Below are 17,228 nucleotides of genomic sequence, written 5' to 3' on the forward strand. Positions count from 1 at the left end.
TTTATAACAAAGTGAATCAGTTATACATATACATATGTTCCCATATCTCTTCCCTCTTGCATCTCCCTCCCTCCCACCCTCCCTATCCCACCCCTCTAGGTGGTCACAAAGCACCGAGCTGATCTCCCTGTGCTATGCGGCTGCTTCCCACTAGCTATCTATTTTACATTTGGTAGTGTATATATGTCCATGACACTCTCTCACCCTGTCACATCTCACCCCTCCCCCTCCCCATATCCTCAAGTCCATTCTCTAGTAGGTCTGTGTCTTTATTCCCGTCTTGCCACTAGGTTCTTCATGACCTTTTTTTTTCCCCTTAGATTCCATATATATGTGTTAGCATACTGTATTTCTTTTTCTCTTTCTGACTTACTTCACTCTGTATGACAGACTCTAACTCCATCCACCTCATTACAAATACCTCCATTTCATTTCTTTTTATGGCTGAGTAATATTCCATTGTATATATGTGCCACATCTTCTTTATCCATTCATCCGATGATGGACACCTAGGTTGCTTCCATGTCCTGGCTATTGTAAACAGAGCTGCAATGAATATTTTGGTACATGACTCTTTCTGAATTATGGTTTTCTCAGGGTATATGCCCAGTAGTGGGATTGCTGGGTCGTATGGTAGTTCTATTTTTAGTTTTTTAAGGAACCTCCATACTGTTCTCCATAGTGGCTGTATCAATTTACAGTCCCACCAACAGTGCAAGAGTGTTCCCTTTTCTCCACACCCTCTCCAGCATTTATTGTTTCTAGATTTTTTGATGATGGCCATTCTGACCGGTGTGAGATGATACCTCATTGTAGTTTTGATTTGCATTTCTCTAATGATTAATGATGTTGAGCATTCTTTCACGTGTCTGTTGGCAATCTGTATATCTTCTTTGGAGAAATGTCTATCTAGGTCTTCTGCCCATTTTTGGATTGGGTTGTTTGTTTTTTTGTTATTGAGCTGCATGAGCTGCTTGTAAATCTTGGAGATTAATCCTTTGTCAGTTGCTTCATTTGCAAATATTTTCTCCCATTCTGAGGGTTGTCTTTTGGTCTTGTTTATGGTTTCCTTTGCTGTGCAAAAGCTTTTAAGTTTCATTAGGTCCCATTTGTTTATTTGTGTTTTTATTTCCATTTCTCTAGGAGCTGGGTCAAAAAGGACCTTGCTGTGGTTTATGTAATAGAGTGTTCTGCCTATGTTTTCCTCTAAGAGTTTGATAGTGTCTGGCCTTACACTTAGGTCTTTAATCCATTTTGAGTTTATTTTTGTGTATGGTGTCAGGGAGTGTTCTAATTTCATACTTTTACATGTACCTGTCCAATTTTCCCAGCACCACTTATTGAAGAGGCTGTCTTTTCTCCACTGTATATGCTTGCCTCCTTTATCAAAGATAAGGTGACCATATGTGCGTGGGCTTATCTCTGGGCTTTCTATCCTGTTCCATTGATCTATATTTCTGTTTTGGTGCCAGTACCAAACTGTCTTGATTACTGTAGCTTTGTAATATAGTCTGAAGTCAGGGAGCCTGTTAATCCCCCTTATTAATGCTGAGTTCCTTAGGAGGGAACCATTGCATATTAAGATCATCCTTATTGTAGATGTTACAGCTTTGCAGTTATTGACAAGGGTTGACTGGGCCCACGTGGTTTTTAGCAAATAGTGGAAAGACAAGAGGTGGACAGCTTCTCACTGCTGCGGTGTCACATACCAGGAAATACCAGAATCCTCAGGACAAGCCTCAGACAAAAAAGACTATCCGGGATAGGACCCCGAATGCAGTTTGGTAAACTTTGTGGGAGCAGATGTACAGGTGATAATCAGCATGGAACACCTGGAATGGTAATCAGCACGGAAAACGCTGAATGGGTTCTAAAACCTCTCCCACCGTCCCTGGGTGGGCTCGAACCACCAACCGTTCGATTAACAGCCGAACGCGCTAACCCATTGCGCCACAGAGACAGCAGCACGCCGCTCTTCTGGCCTCTCTATGGAGTAGACACTTACCAATTCCTAGGCTGTGCCGCCTTTCTCGCAGGAAAACGGTACCAGTTCCAAAGCTTCGGAAAAACGGAAAGTTTAGAGCAGCCGATCGCACTGGACCTGAGACTGGGGCGAGGTCAGGAAAAGACAACACTAAGCACTATTATCACAGGGCAGCCACCCATGCAGACAATTCTGACAAGCACTTGAGAATACTCCCCCCTCCCTTGGACGCATTTCCCATCTGGTCCTCTCATCCTCCCACTCACTACAGGGAAGGATTCGTCACCTTTGTGTCCTGTCAGAACCCTTTACGCTCCGTGCAGGGCACAGAGATCCAGGCCACAGCCAAGGGGCAGCTGCACTTCCCAGAAGGGCCTTTCCCGAGGTAGGCGGTTCCAGCGCTCAGGCTGACCCGAGACCCCACTGCCCGCCAAGGCAACCGGGAAGGAGACCGGAGGGCAGCCGGTCCGGGGGGATTCCTACTAGCACAGAACGTGCCTGGCCTGCACTTCGGGGGCGGGGGGGAGCTGAATAAAACTCCTCCTGAAGCTTCTCTACAGCCTGAAGAGAACGGATTTCAGGTTCCTGAAAGGGCAAGGGGGCCTCCTCGCGAGGACAGAGGCTTCCCCTGGTCTTGGAGGACAAGTCCCGCAGAAGCTGCCTTTCAGAGACACGCCAAACGAAAGGAGCAATCTTGAGTGGAGATGTCTGCAAGGAGCTCTCAAGTGGTGTCGCCATTCTTATATACGGAGAGAGAGTGAGAAACCCAACGTGGGAAAATGTTTACTGTGCACTTACGTACAGAATATACGATGTTATTACTCTTGCAACTTTCTTGTATGTTTCAAAGGGCTTTGGTTTGGGTTCTTAATGAATGTTTGGAACTCGAGTCCCCGATTCTCTTGGGATGAGAACGCGGTAAATAAGACTTCGGGTTTGTACCATGCAGGGAGAAAAGAGCCGAGGCGAGAGCCGGCCAGCCCAGGCTGTTCCTTACATCTCACGTCCTCCAGCCTGCGCGACGTCAAGGACCCTGAGGCCGGGACTCAGCGGCATTTGGGGACTCAGTGCAGAAGCTCTTCTGCATCTGAACCTTGAAGCAAAACACAGCTCTGGTCGGGGCAGGAAGAGGAAGACTCCTGCCAGTGGAGACGCTGAAGGGGAAAAAAAGAAAAAAAATGTTTACAAAGGCTTCCCTGACCGGGAATCGAACCCGGGCCGCAGCGGTGAAAGCGCCGAATCCTAGCCACTAGACCACCAGGGAACCATTGAGGAGCCCCGACGTAGCGTCTCCAGATGCAAATGGTAAAAGTCAAGATTGAACTTCAGAGACCCGGAGCGCAGGAACGGAGATTTCCCAGAAGCCCAGGGCTGAATGCAGCTGTGCAAGGCTCCCAGCCCTTGCCCGGCTGCTCATCACCCTTCACCTCTCCAGTCTTGGGCGACGCCTTGGGCCCTGAGACAGGACCCAAGGTCCGTCCTGCTCTAGCTTCAGCGCTGTGTGCTGCCGAGCCAAGGTCCTGCTCTCTTTCTGAACCTCGCTTTTCCCTTGAGTCAGGTGCCGACCGGGATGTCAGCAGGTGATGGGCGGATCCGTCCACTTCCTGATCTCTGCCCTGGCTCTGGGGGCTCTCCTGGAGACGGCACCGGTACGGGCTCCTTCCCCTCCGCGACCGGCTCAATTCGTGGAGCCTGACGTTGTTCATTTCCGTGTCTTTGGCTCGGGTCCCCGGTGCACAGTTGGGTTCGGTCTCTTTTGTTGCGTCACGCAAATCAAACTGTTGCGTACGTGTGCCGAGGTGGGGGAAAGCCAAGTGTGCTTCACAGGGATGAACTCCTTGGTTTTCAGAGACATAACTCGTGTGAACACGTGGAAGAGGTTTAGGCGCCTGCTTAGTAGGTGAGGGGATTTCCGGATGTAAAAATGACCCGAAGTCAGCCTGGTCCTTTGCCCACTTGGATTAGCTGGCTGTGGCCTGCCCTCCGCAGTGCCTCAGAGCAGAGAAAGGAGGGCGGGTTCCTGGTGCTGAGCAGGCTCTCAGGCAGTAAGGGGACTCCTGCCCTGTACCTTGGGGATGGAAACTGAGGCTGCGCCCGCTGCCTCACCCCCTGCCTTTCGCCCGTTTGGGTTTTTTGAATGGGAAGGTAAAAACTTCAGAAAGGAAGGACGTTTGTTTCCGCCCGGTTTCGAACCGGGGACCTTTCGCGTGTGAGGCGAACGTGATAACCGCTACACTACGGAAACACGGCGGGTGCTACTCCTTAGTGGCACATCCCTGAAATCCGTAGGTCCTGCCACCACTATCCGAGTCGCCAACTTTTTCAACTGAAGAATGAACCTTGAAGCCCCGAGATCTCTCAGGCAAGGAGACTGCGGCTTCCGAGAGGCCCTGCTTTCAGGGTTCCTCGCCGGCCCCGAAGGGAGGACCCCCGAGCCTCCCACAGCCGGCCTTCGGGCTCCCGCACCGACCGCAGAGTCCGCGGATCCACGGCTGTGCCCCCGAGTGCAGGGGTCGCCCCCGCTGCCGACTCCTCAGCTCCCAGAAGCCGCGGGAGCCGGGGCTTCGGGCAAGTGCCCTTTGGGCCTAAGGGGAAAAGGTAGAGAAGTAGGTTCACTCCAGTGAGCTTCTCTCTCTCTGGAGCGGATCCTGTGGGTCCTAGCTGCATTTCTCCAAAGCCTGCAAACAGAATTCCTTTCATCCAGACTTGATTGAGTCGTTTTCAGGGTGAATGCTAGCTTGCTACAAACACTCCGTCGTACCTGAAGGAGGAAATCTACAACTTCCAGGTAAATTCTCTTTTCTTCCTTTGATTTCTTCAAACAACAACAACCAAAAGGACAGGTCACTGGTACATACTTGCACTTTTCTTATAATACTTAAGGTATGTCTGACTATCTATGAAAAGCTCTTGCTGTAGAAACATGTGCAAGAGATCGTCTACCATGAGCTAAACGATCGTCATGCCTGCCCAAGGTCCAAGAATCTGATGAAGCTGGATCCAGTCCCCCACTGCCTTTCGATCACCGGTTAGATCACCGTCCAAACCAACCAATTTTCCAGATGCAGGTCACTAATATGAGGGAGAAGAGGTCAGCTAAACATTTAAACAATCGCAATTTGTTCTGGGGCATGTTGAAAGTCAGCAGTGGTACAGTTAGAAGGGGAAATACAAGACTTCATGATAACGATAATACCAGCTTTCTCGAGCTTTACTCAGTGACCAGCACTGTTCCTCAGTGCTTTACTGTGGAATAACTTACTAAGTCCACATAACAACCCTGGAAGATTGTGTAGGACTTTACCACCCCTTGTTGCAGATGAGAACACTGAGGCACTGAAAAGCTGAGCTAACCTTTCCAGGGTCTCACCCCCCGTGACAGTGAGAGCCAGCACTCAGACCCAGGCAGTTTGCCTCCAGAGCCCCTCCCCTTGGCCACCATGCTCACGGGTAACTGAGAAAACTTCACTGAGATTTGCATCCCTTCCTTGTTCAACCTCCAAGATTTCAAAAGGAAAAGAAGATTGAAAGGTAGCCCTACAAACCTCGCCAAACTCATTAATGAAATGAAGAAGAAGAGGAGAAAGAGTAAACAGGACCATTGGAGAAGCAACGACGTTAGACGCAGAGAGAATGACGATGAGTTTGTTAAACACATACTAACTGGAAACTGTCTATTTAAAGACTAAGAAGGACCTATCTTCCAACCATTTAAGGCCTAAACTCTCCCTTTCCATGGCAGTCTCCACCCAAGAATAGATTTCAAAGCTACCAACATAGTGTATACAGATGTGAATATGAAAATCATACTTCAACATTAGTAGTAAAGAGATTATTTTTTGACTTTTAAAAAATTTTTTTATACAGCAGGTTCTTAATACTTATTTTATATATATTAGTGTATATATGTCAATCCCAATCTCCCAACGCATCCCACCACCACCAACCCCTCTGCCGCTTTCCCCCCGTTGGGGTCCATATGTTTGTTCTCGACATCTGTGTCTCTCTTTCTGCCCTGCAAACCGGGTCATCTGAACCATTTTTCTAGGTTCCACAGATATGCGTTAATATACGATATTTGTTTTTCTCTTTCTGACTTACTTCAAGTAGTAAAGAGATTTTGAATGAGTTAGCTCACATGGTTACTAATAAAAATGGGAAACAGTTATTAGGATGTTGTCATTAAACAAAGACAGGATTTATAAAAGAGCCAGAAAAGAGAAGAGAGGAAACACACACACACACACACACACACACACACACACACACAAAGCCTGAGAAAGGGGGGTTTTCCCTTTCCTAGAGGAACAGATAGCTGAAAGCCATCAAACAGCTACTCTGGACGGGTTAATCTAGTGAAGTTCCGAACTAATCAGGTAAACGCTTTTGGCTATGTGTGGATGCTCAAAACTTCTTGAGAGTTCAGTGGTGAAATGCATGTGGCGGCTTTTCTTTGTGTACTACCTGCCAGTGTCCCCCTTTGGCACCTGTGAGTTAAGCCTAATTGAACTACTTTCCTCATCAGAATTTCTCAATTTCATATACCCCACCCCCTTCCTTGACTCATATTTATTCTTCAAAGAGCAAATTTGGTCATGAACACTTGGTTCTCGCTTTGACACAGTATTAACAGTGGAATGTCAGCTTAAGATAATTGTTGTGAGCAGCACATGAGTAAGTAGTCAGATATCCGATAGTGAAGGGAAGCCAAAAATCTGAGGACAGCAAAAAAAATATCACAGTAACTACTTTGAACTTACTTTCCCTCCTAGCCCAGGACAAAGCAGAAGAAAAAGTATCAACATCACTTTAACAATAACCAAGTGGCAATAACCTTTAAAACAATGAGGCATAATATGCATAAAGTACAAAGAGTGTACAGTTCCCAAACCATTACCAGTGTACACCAACCTGAATCACTGCTGAAGCAACCTGAATAACTAAGGTATGGAAAATTACCAGACCACAGAAGGCTTCCTCATGACTCTTCCCATGCAAGAGCTCAGAGTAATCACACACATACCCCTCCCAACCTCTCTGCCTGTTACTTTCACATAAATTGAATCACAGGGCATGCACTGGGTTTGGGGGGATGGAGGGGCATGGGTCTGACTTCTTTCACTCACCATTATGTCTATGAAATTTAACCCTATTTTTCACGTAGTTCTTTGTCTCTGTGTGTATTCCTTGTAAGAATATAACTCGACATAGTTTTCTACTGTTGGACATTTCAGTTGTTTCCAATTGAGGATATTCTGAAATGGCACGAACATTTTTTTATGACTTTTGGTGGACATACACATTTTTCTAGGGCACCCCATTCCAAGAGAATAATGCCAGTGTTGACTTTCAAAATAATACTTTTGGGGGCTTCCCTGGTTGCGCATTGGTTAAGAATCTGCCTGCCAAGGCAGGGGACACGGGGTCGAGCCCTGTTCCGCGAAGATCCCACATGCTGTGGAGCAACTAAGCCCGTGCACCCCAACTACTGAGCCTACGCTCTAGAGCCCGTGAGCCACAACTACTGAGCCCTCATGCCACAACTACTGACGCCTGCCCGCCTAGAGCCCATGTTCCGCAACAAGAGAAGCCACCACAATGAAGCGTAGCCCCCAGTCACTGCAACTAGAGAAAACCCTCGCCCAGCAACGAAGACCCAACGCAGCCAAAAACAAATAAACAAAATACATTTTAAAAATTTATAAAAATAAAAATATATAAAAGTTGGGGGGTTTTTTGTTTTTTGTTTTTTTCCAGCAGAAAGGGTTTATTCAGGAATAGCGGGAGAATTGCAATTCAGGACAAGCAAGCTATAGCAAAAGCCATAGGCAAGTCCCACAAACAAAGGAGAGGAAGGAAACTTACTTTACAGAGAAAGAGGAGGAAGCTGAGGGAGGTTGTTTTGAACCCAAGTCCATTGGAGAAAAGTGAAAGTTCAGGGTGATGACGGTTTCTCATTGCCAAGTTGCTGAATTCTTGCAGGAGATGCAACGAATATGTTTTTCTGTTGGGGCCTGTAATCGATGATTCTTGCTGTTGATGCTTCTTCTGTTTGGGTTTGTAATTGACGATACTTCCTGTCTTTGAACTTGAGTGGTACCCCATGAGAGCTCCCACTTCTGGTCTCCCGACTTCATTTGAGTGACGTTTCCCTTTATTAGTTTTCAAACCTGTCACAAGGAATTTTGAATTTTCTATTTTCATCTATGTGAATGTTTTAGGAGACTTATTACGTCAAAATATTATCATTACAACCTGTGGCCCTAGCAACTTTCAAGTGTTCAGTAGCTACATGTGGCTTGTACCTATCATATTGGAGAGCACAGGTCAAAGGTATAGCACAGCTAAAAGTACGATTTCTGGGCCACAGCATATAACTGTGTATGTATGACCCTCAGTGGATGCTGCCAAATTTTTTTCCAACCTGTGGAACTTTTGTATACCTTTTCCAGAAATGAATAAGAATTTCCAGTGCTCGCCATCCTGTCAACATTTGGTTTTGTTTGTCCTTTTTTTTTAAAAAGTAAGCTTTATTGAGGTGTAATTTACATAGTAAAATCTGCCAACATTAGATTATTCTACATTCTTTTCAATGATATCATGTCTTTGCCAAGCTGGATTTTGGTGCTTGCTGTGATAAAAAGCAAGTGCCATGCAAAAAGTGAATGTGTAACAAGAAGCAAGGAGGCGCTTTGAGAAGGTTTCAGAAGCTGTGCAGTGCGCAGCATGAAGGTTATGATTCTGACGTGTCAGAGCAGTGAAAACACAAGCCACTCTACTGAACTTTTGTCAAGGGAACACATAAGAATAGCCACAGCACCAGCCACAAACCTACAACATATAGAAATATATGTGAACCCAGAAAACAACAGCATTCCCCAACGAAAGCACTGTTGTCAACCGACCTATCATGAAATTAGGGCAAACGGGAAGGACGAAGACAGAGAGAATTTGCAGGCAACCAAAGATGATTCGTTACTTAAATCAATTTAATGTTAGTCAAAGGATTAAAGTTAACTCTAGATCTTGAACTTGTAATTTAAGCTGACACATGTTGGACCATGAGAATGTTGGAATCATATATTGGTATATATGGAATCATATATTAGATGACGCCTAAAAATATTTACCAAAAATTGTAAGTGGAATAATTGAGTCGTCTGGTTCCTAGAATTACAAGTATTCATTCCTCTTTAAAGAAATTAGTATATTTAATGTACTTGACTAGTATATTTAATATACTTCAACACATAAATTTAAATTTTTAGTCGTTGAAAACTTATTGGATACGTTTGCTTATTTAACCAGTACAACCAGTACAGGAAATTTAGGAAGTCCAACGTAACTCAGATTTTCAAGCCAAAATAAAGCCAAGACTTATATAACAGTATATTATACCACCATTCTTTTCTACATCATAACATAATCTGAAAATATATATATAGTCGTTTTTAGACCAAAATTATTAAACCAATCTAATTTTTCTGAGTAACCTCGATAAAAGCACACGACAGGACATAAACATTTTAAATGTCATTATATATAAAATGTATAAATTATTTAAATTGCTTCAAAGTATTAAGGGTCATCTTTGTAATCAATTTCATTTCGTTTCTCACTGTTGTTCCGAGTAATCAAGACCATTAATTTAATCTACAGCTAAATCTGTTATTGTTCCTTGTCACCAATTCAACAACAAAATTTTTCCTTATAGAAATACCACATTGAAAGCATAAGTGGTAAAGCATTCTTCCCAGAAATTCTTAATTTTCTTATTTTAAATTTATACAGGTGATTATTACTTTCCTGAAATTAATTGGGGAATTAATTTTTAATTAATTTAAATGTTTAGAGGCCTAATTTGTCTATTCTCTCCCAAGGAAGAGAAAGTATATTGTTTTGCTTCTGAGAAAATATATTTAAAGGGAAAAAAATTCATCAAACTAGTGGGCATTATTTAAGGTGAAAGCAGAGGCAATGATATGTTTTAACAGCAACTGACAGTGAGGGAAACACAATGAAATAAGTAAGCCACATTAGGTCCTTGAAGGAAGCTCATTAATGAAAATCGGAGTAATTCTGTGATATGCTTTTGAGTCTCCAGGGTATGTGTCTGTGCATGAAGTCATTGTCCTATGCTTTTGAGTCTCCAGGGTATGTATCTGTGCATGAAGTCATTGCTCCTCATCCATTTTTATTAGCGACCGAACTGGCTTACAGTTCTGGAAGGTTTAAATCTTGATTTGTAGGGTTGTCACAAGTGCTCATGCTGCTGACTTTGTTGCTTGTTTGTAATGATATGTCTCTCCTCTGCTTTCTGTCGTCTGATTTCAGCAATCCCTGAAGGACGCTTGTTTGAATTTTTTCAGTTATTTAGGAACTTGAGTATACCAATGAAAGAAAGCTGCCTATTCCGTGCTAAAAATTCAACATTCTTCCTGTATTAGTCCCCCTTATTTTTTTTTAAACATCTTTATTGAAGTATAATTGCTTTACAATGGTGTGTTAGTTTCTGCTTTATAACAAAGTGAATCAGTTATACATATACATATGTTCCCATATCTCTTCCCTCTTGCATCTCCCTCCCTCCCACCCTCCCTATCCCACCCCTCTAGGTGGTCACAAAGCACCGAGCTGATCTCCCTGTGCTATGCGGCTGCTTCCCACTAGCTATCTATTTTACATTTGGTAGTGTATATATGTCCATGACACTCTCTCACCCTGTCACATCTCACCCCTCCCCCTCCCCATATCCTCAAGTCCATTCTCTAGTAGGTCTGTGTCTTTATTCCCGTCTTGCCACTAGGTTCTTCATGACCTTTTTTTTTTCCCTTAGATTCCATATATATGTGTTAGCATACTGTATTTCTTTTTCTCTTTCTGACTTACTTCACTCTGTATGACAGACTCTAACTCCATCCACCTCATTACAAATACCTCCATTTCATTTCTTTTTATGGCTGAGTAATATTCCATTGTATATATGTGCCACATCTTCTTTATCCATTCATCCGATGATGGACACCTAGGTTGCTTCCATGTCCTGGCTATTGTAAACAGAGCTGCAATGAATATTTTGGTACATGACTCTTTCTGAATTATGGTTTTCTCAGGGTATATGCCCAGTAGTGGGATTGCTGGGTCGTATGGTAGTTCTATTTTTAGTTTTTTAAGGAACCTCCATACTGTTCTCCATAGTGGCTGTATCAATTTACAGTCCCACCAACAGTGCAAGAGTGTTCCCTTTTCTCCACACCCTCTCCAGCATTTATTGTTTCTAGATTTTTTGATGATGGCCATTCTGACCGGTGTGAGATGATACCTCATTGTAGTTTTGATTTGCATTTCTCTAATGATTAATGATGTTGAGCATTCTTTCACGTGTCTGTTGGCAATCTGTATATCTTCTTTGGAGAAATGTCTATCTAGGTCTTCTGCCCATTTTTGGATTGGGTTGTTTGTTTTTTTGTTATTGAGCTGCATGAGCTGCTTGTAAATCTTGGAGATTAATCCTTTGTCAGTTGCTTCATTTGCAAATATTTTCTCCCATTCTGAGGGTTGTCTTTTGGTCTTGTTTATGGTTTCCTTTGCTGTGCAAAAGCTTTTAAGTTTCATTAGGTCCCATTTGTTTATTTGTGTTTTTATTTCCATTTCTCTAGGAGCTGGGTCAAAAAGGATCTTGCTGTGGTTTATGTAATAGAGTGTTCTGCCTATGTTTTCCTCTAAGAGTCTGATAGTGTCTGGCCTTACACTTAGGTCTTTAATCCATTTTGAGTTTATTTTTGTGTATGGTGTCAGGGAGTGTTCTAATTTCATACTTTTACATGTACCTGTCCAATTTTCCCAGCACCACTTATTGAAGAGGCTGTCTTTTCTCCACTGTATATGCTTGCCTCCTTTATCAAAGATAAGGTGACCATATGTGCGTGGGCTTATCTCTGGGCTTTCTATCCTGTTCCATTGATCTATATTTCTGTTTTGGTGCCAGTACCAAACTGTCTTGATTACTGTAGCTTTGTAATATAGTCTGAAGTCAGGGAGCCTGTTAATCCCCCTTATTAATGCTGAGTTCCTTAGGAGGGAACCATTGCATATTAAGATCATCCTTATTGTAGATATTACAGCTTTGCAGTTATTGACAAGGGTTGACTGGGCCCACGTGGTTTTTAGCAAATAGTGGAAAGACAAGAGGTGGACAGCTTCTCACTGCTGCGGTGTCACATACCAGGAAATACCAGAATCCTCAGGACAAGCCTCAGACAAAAAAGACTATCCGGGATAGGACCCCGAATGCAGTTCGGTAAACTTTGTGGGAGCAGATGTACAGGTGATAATCAGCATGGAACACCTGGAATGGTAATCAGCATGGAACACTTGGAATGGTAATCAGCACGGAAAACGCTGAATGGGTTCTAAAACCTCTCCCACCGTCCCTGGGTGGGCTCGAACCACCAACCGTTCGATTAACAGCCGAACGCGCTAACCCATTGCGCCACAGAGACAGCAGCACGCCGCTCTTCTGGCCTCTCTATGGAGTAGACACTTACCAATTCCTAGGCTGTGCCGCCTTTCTCGCAGGAAAACGGTACCAGTTCCAAAGCTTCGGAAAAACGGAAAGTTTAGAGCAGCCGATCGCACTGGACCTGAGACTGGGGCGAGGTCAGGAAAAGACAACACTAAGCACTATTATCACAGGGCAGCCACCCATGCAGACAATTCTGACAAGCACTTGAGAATACTCCCCCCTCCCTTGGACGCATTTCCCATCTGGTCCTCTCATCCTCCCACTCACTACAGGGAAGGATTCGTCACCTTTGTGTCCTGTCAGAACCCTTTACGCTCCGTGCAGGGCACAGAGATCCAGGCCACAGCCAAGGGGCAGCTGCACTTCCCAGAAGGGCCTTTCCCGAGGTAGGCGGTTCCAGCGCTCAGGCTGACCCGAGACCCCACTGCCCGCCAAGGCAACCGGGAAGGAGACCGGAGGGCAGCCGGTCCGGGGGGATTCCTACTAGCACAGAACGTGCCTGGCCTGCACTTCGGGGGCGGGGGGGAGCTGAATAAAACTCCTCCTGAAGCTTCTCTACAGCCTGAAGAGAACGGATTTCAGGTTCCTGAAAGGGCAAGGGGGCCTCCTCGCGAGGACAGAGGCTTCCCCTGGTCTTGGAGGACAAGTCCCGCAGAAGCTGCCTTTCAGAGACACGCCAAACGAAAGGAGCAATCTTGAGTGGAGATGTCTGCAAGGAGCTCTCAAGTGGTGTCGCCATTCTTATATACGGAGAGAGAGTGAGAAACCCAACGTGGGAAAATGTTTACTGTGCACTTACGTACAGAATATACGATGTTATTACTCTTGCAACTTTCTTGTATGTTTCAAAGGGCTTTGGTTTGGGTTCTTAATGAATGTTTGGAACTCGAGTCCCCGATTCTCTTGGGATGAGAACGCGGTAAATAAGACTTCGGGTTTGTACCATGCAGGGAGAAAAGAGCCGAGGCGAGAGCCGGCCAGCCCAGGCTGTTCCTTACATCTCACGTCCTCCAGCCTGCGCGACGTCAAGGACCCTGAGGCCGGGACTCAGCGGCATTTGGGGACTCAGTGCAGAAGCTCTTCTGCATCTGAACCTTGAAGCAAAACACAGCTCTGGTCGGGGCAGGAAGAGGAAGACTCCTGCCAGTGGAGACGCTGAAGGGGAAAAAAAGAAAAAAAATGTTTACAAAGGCTTCCCTGACCGGGAATCGAACCCTGGCCGCAGCGGTGAAAGCGCCGAATCCTAGCCACTAGACCACCAGGGAACCATTGAGGAGCCCCGACGTAGCGTCTCCAGATGCAAATGGTAAAAGTCAAGATTGAACTTCAGAGACCCGGAGCGCAGGAACGGAGATTTCCCAGAAGCCCAGGGCTGAATGCAGCTGTGCAAGGCTCCCAGCCCTTGCCCGGCTGCTCATCACCCTTCACCTCTCCAGTCTTGGGCGACGCCTTGGGCCCTGAGACAGGACCCAAGGTCCGTCCTGCTCTAGCTTCAGCGCTGTGTGCTGCCGAGCCAAGGTCCTGCTCTCTTTCTGAACCTCGCTTTTCCCTTGAGTCAGGTGCCGACCGGGATGTCAGCAGGTGATGGGCGGATCCGTCCACTTCCTGATCTCTGCCCTGGCTCTGGGGGCTCTGCTGGAGACGGCACCGGTACGGACTCCTTCCCCTCCGCGACCGGCTCAATTCGTGGAGCCTGACGTTGTTCATTTCCGTGTCTTTGGCTCGGATCCCCGGTGCACAGTTGGGTTCGGTCTCTTTTGTTGCGTCACGCAAATCAAACTGTTGCGTACGTGTGCCGAGGTGGGGGAAAGCCAAGTGTGCTTCACAGGGATGAACTCCTTGGTTTTCAGAGACATAACTCGTGTGAACACGTGGAAGAGGTTTAGGCGCCTGCTTAGTAGGTGAGGGGATTTCCGGATGTAAAAATGACCCGAAGTCAGCCTGGTCCTTTGCCCACTTGGATTAGCTGGCTGTGGCCTGCCCTCCGCAGTGCCTCAGAGCAGAGAAAGGAGGGCGGGTTCCTGGTGCTGAGCAGGCTCTCAGGCAGTAAGGGGACTCCTGCCCTGTACCTTGGGGATGGAAACTGAGGCTGCGCCCGCTGCCTCACCCCCTGCCTTTCGCCCGTTTGGGTTTTTTGAATGGGAAGGTAAAAACTTCAGAAAGGAAGGACGTTTGTTTCCGCCCGGTTTCGAACCGGGGACCTTTCGCGTGTGAGGCGAACGTGATAACCGCTACACTACGGAAACACGGCGGGTGCTACTCCTTAGTGGCACATCCCTGAAATCCGTAGGTCCTGCCACCACTATCCGAGTCGCCAACTTTTTCAACTGAAGAATGAACCTTGAAGCCCCGAGATCTCTCAGGCAAGGAGACTGCGGCTTCCGAGAGGCCCTGCTTTCAGGGTTCCTCGCCGGCCCCGAAGGGAGGACCCCCGAGCCTCCCACAGCCGGCCTTCGGGCTCCCGCACCGACCGCAGAGTCCGCGGATCCACGGCTGTGCCCCCGAGTGCAGGGGTCGCCCCCGCTGCCGACTCCTCAGCTCCCAGAAGCCGCGGGAGCCGGGGCTTCGGGCAAGTGCCCTTTGGGCCTAAGGGGAAAAGGTAGAGAAGTAGGTTCACTCCAGTGAGCTTCTCTCTCTCTGGAGCGGATCCTGTGGGTCCTAGCTGCATTTCTCCAAAGCCTGCAAACAGAATTCCTTTCATCCAGACTTGATTGAGTCGTTTTCAGGGTGAATGCTAGCTTGCTACAAACACTCCGTCGTACCTGAAGGAGGAAATCTACAACTTCCAGGTAAATTCTCTTTTCTTCCTTTGATTTCTTCAAACAACAACAACCAAAAGGACAGGTCACTGGTACATACTTGCACTTTTCTTATAATACTTAAGGTATGTCTGACTATCTATGAAAAGCTCTTGCTGTAGAAACATGTGCAAGAGATCGTCTACCATGAGCTAAACGATCGTCATGCCTGCCCAAGGTCCAAGAATCTGATGAAGCTGGATCCAGTCCCCCACTGCCTTTCGATCACCGGTTAGATCACCGTCCAAACCAACCAATTTTCCAGATGCAGGTCACTAATATGAGGGAGAAGAGGTCAGCTAAACATTTAAACAATCGCAATTTGTTTTGGGGCATGTTGAAAGTCAGCAGTGGTACAGTTAGAAGGGGAAATAAAAGACTTCATGATAACGATAATACCAGCTTTCTCGAGCTTTACTCAGTGACCAGCACTGTTCCTCAGTGCTTTACTGTGGAATAACTTACTAAGTCCACATAACAACCCTGGAAGATTGTGTAGGACTTTACCACCCCTTGTTGCAGATGAGAACACTGAGGCACTGAAAAGCTGAGCTAACCTTTCCAGGGTCTCACCCCCCGTGACAGTGAGAGCCAGCACTCAGACCCAGGCAGTTTGCCTCCAGAGCCCCTGCCCTTGGCCACCATGCTCACGGGTAACTGAGAAAACTTCACTGAGATTTGCATCCCTTCCTTGTTCAACCTCCAAGATTTCAAAAGGAAAAGAAGATTGAAAGGTAGCCCTACAAACCTCGCCAAACTCATTAATGAAATGAAGAAGAAGAGGAGAAAGAGTAAACAGGACCATTGGAGAAGCAACGACGTTAGACGCAGAGAGAATGACGATGAGTTTGTTAAACACATACTAACTGGAAACTGTCTATTTAAAGACTAAGAAGGACCTATCTTCCAACCATTTAAGGCCTAAACTCTCCCTTTCCATGGCAGTCTCCACCCAAGAATAGATTTCAAAGCTACCAACATAGTGTATACAGATGTGAATATGAAAATCATACTTCAACATTAGTAGTAAAGAGATTATTTTTTGACTTTTAAAAAATTTTTTTATACAGCAGGTTCTTAATACTTATTTTATATATATTAGTGTATATATGTCAATCCCAATCTCCCAACGCATCCCACCACCACCAACCCCTCTGCCGCTTTCCCCCCGTTGGGGTCCATATGTTTGTTCTCGACATCTGTGTCTCTCTTTCTGCCCTGCAAACCGGGTCATCTGAACCATTTTTCTAGGTTCCACAGATATGCGTTAATATACGATATTTGTTTTTCTCTTTCTGACTTACTTCAAGTAGTAAAGAGATTTTGAATGAGTTAGCTCACATGGTTACTAATAAAAATGGGAAACAGTTATTAGGATGTTGTCATTAAACAAAGACAGGATTTATAAAAGAGCCAGAAAAGAGAAGAGAGGAAACACACACACACACACACACACACACACACACACACACAAAGCCTGAGAAAGGGGGGTTTTCCCTTTCCTAGAGGAACAGATAGCTGAAAGCCATCAAACAGCTACTCTGGACGGGTTAATCTAGTGAAGTTCCGAACTAATCAGGTAAACGCTTTTGGCTATGTGTGGATGCTCAAAACTTCTTGAGAGTTCAGTGGTGAAATGCATGTGGCGGCTTTTCTTTGTGTACTACCTGCCAGTGTCCCCCTTTGGCACCTGTGAGTTAAGCCTAATTGAACTACTTTCCTCATCAGAATTTCTCAATTTCATATACCCCACCCCCTTCCTTGACTCATATTTATTCTTCAAAGAGCAAATTTGGTCATGAACACTTGGTTCTCGCTTTGACACAGTATTAACAGTGGAATGTCAGCTTAAGATAATTGTTGTGAGCAGCACATGAGTAAGTAGTCAGATATCCGATAGTGAAGGGAAGCCAAAAATCTG

General features: G+C 45.6%; 4 non-coding genes across 4 annotated transcripts; all 4 read right to left on the minus strand.

Annotated features, from left to right (window-relative positions):
• Positions 1 to 1,886: 1,886 nt before the first annotated feature.
• Positions 1,887 to 1,960, minus strand: TRNAN-GUU (transfer RNA asparagine (anticodon GUU)). Its single transcript has one exon. It is a non-coding gene; the product is annotated as a tRNA-Asn (tRNA).
• Positions 1,961 to 4,156: 2,196 nt separating this feature from the next.
• On the minus strand, positions 4,157 to 4,229 carry TRNAV-CAC (transfer RNA valine (anticodon CAC)). Its single transcript has one exon. It is a non-coding gene; the product is annotated as a tRNA-Val (tRNA).
• Positions 4,230 to 12,412: 8,183 nt separating this feature from the next.
• TRNAN-GUU (transfer RNA asparagine (anticodon GUU)) lies at positions 12,413 to 12,486 on the minus strand. Its single transcript has one exon. It is a non-coding gene; the product is annotated as a tRNA-Asn (tRNA).
• Positions 12,487 to 14,682: 2,196 nt separating this feature from the next.
• Positions 14,683 to 14,755, minus strand: TRNAV-CAC (transfer RNA valine (anticodon CAC)). The gene has a single exon. It is a non-coding gene; the product is annotated as a tRNA-Val (tRNA).
• Positions 14,756 to 17,228: the final 2,473 nt, after the last annotated feature.

Source organism: Eubalaena glacialis, chromosome 3 (assembly GCF_028564815.1).
Source record: "Eubalaena glacialis isolate mEubGla1 chromosome 3, mEubGla1.1.hap2.+ XY, whole genome shotgun sequence".
Taxonomy (NCBI): Eukaryota; Metazoa; Chordata; class Mammalia; order Artiodactyla; family Balaenidae; genus Eubalaena; species Eubalaena glacialis.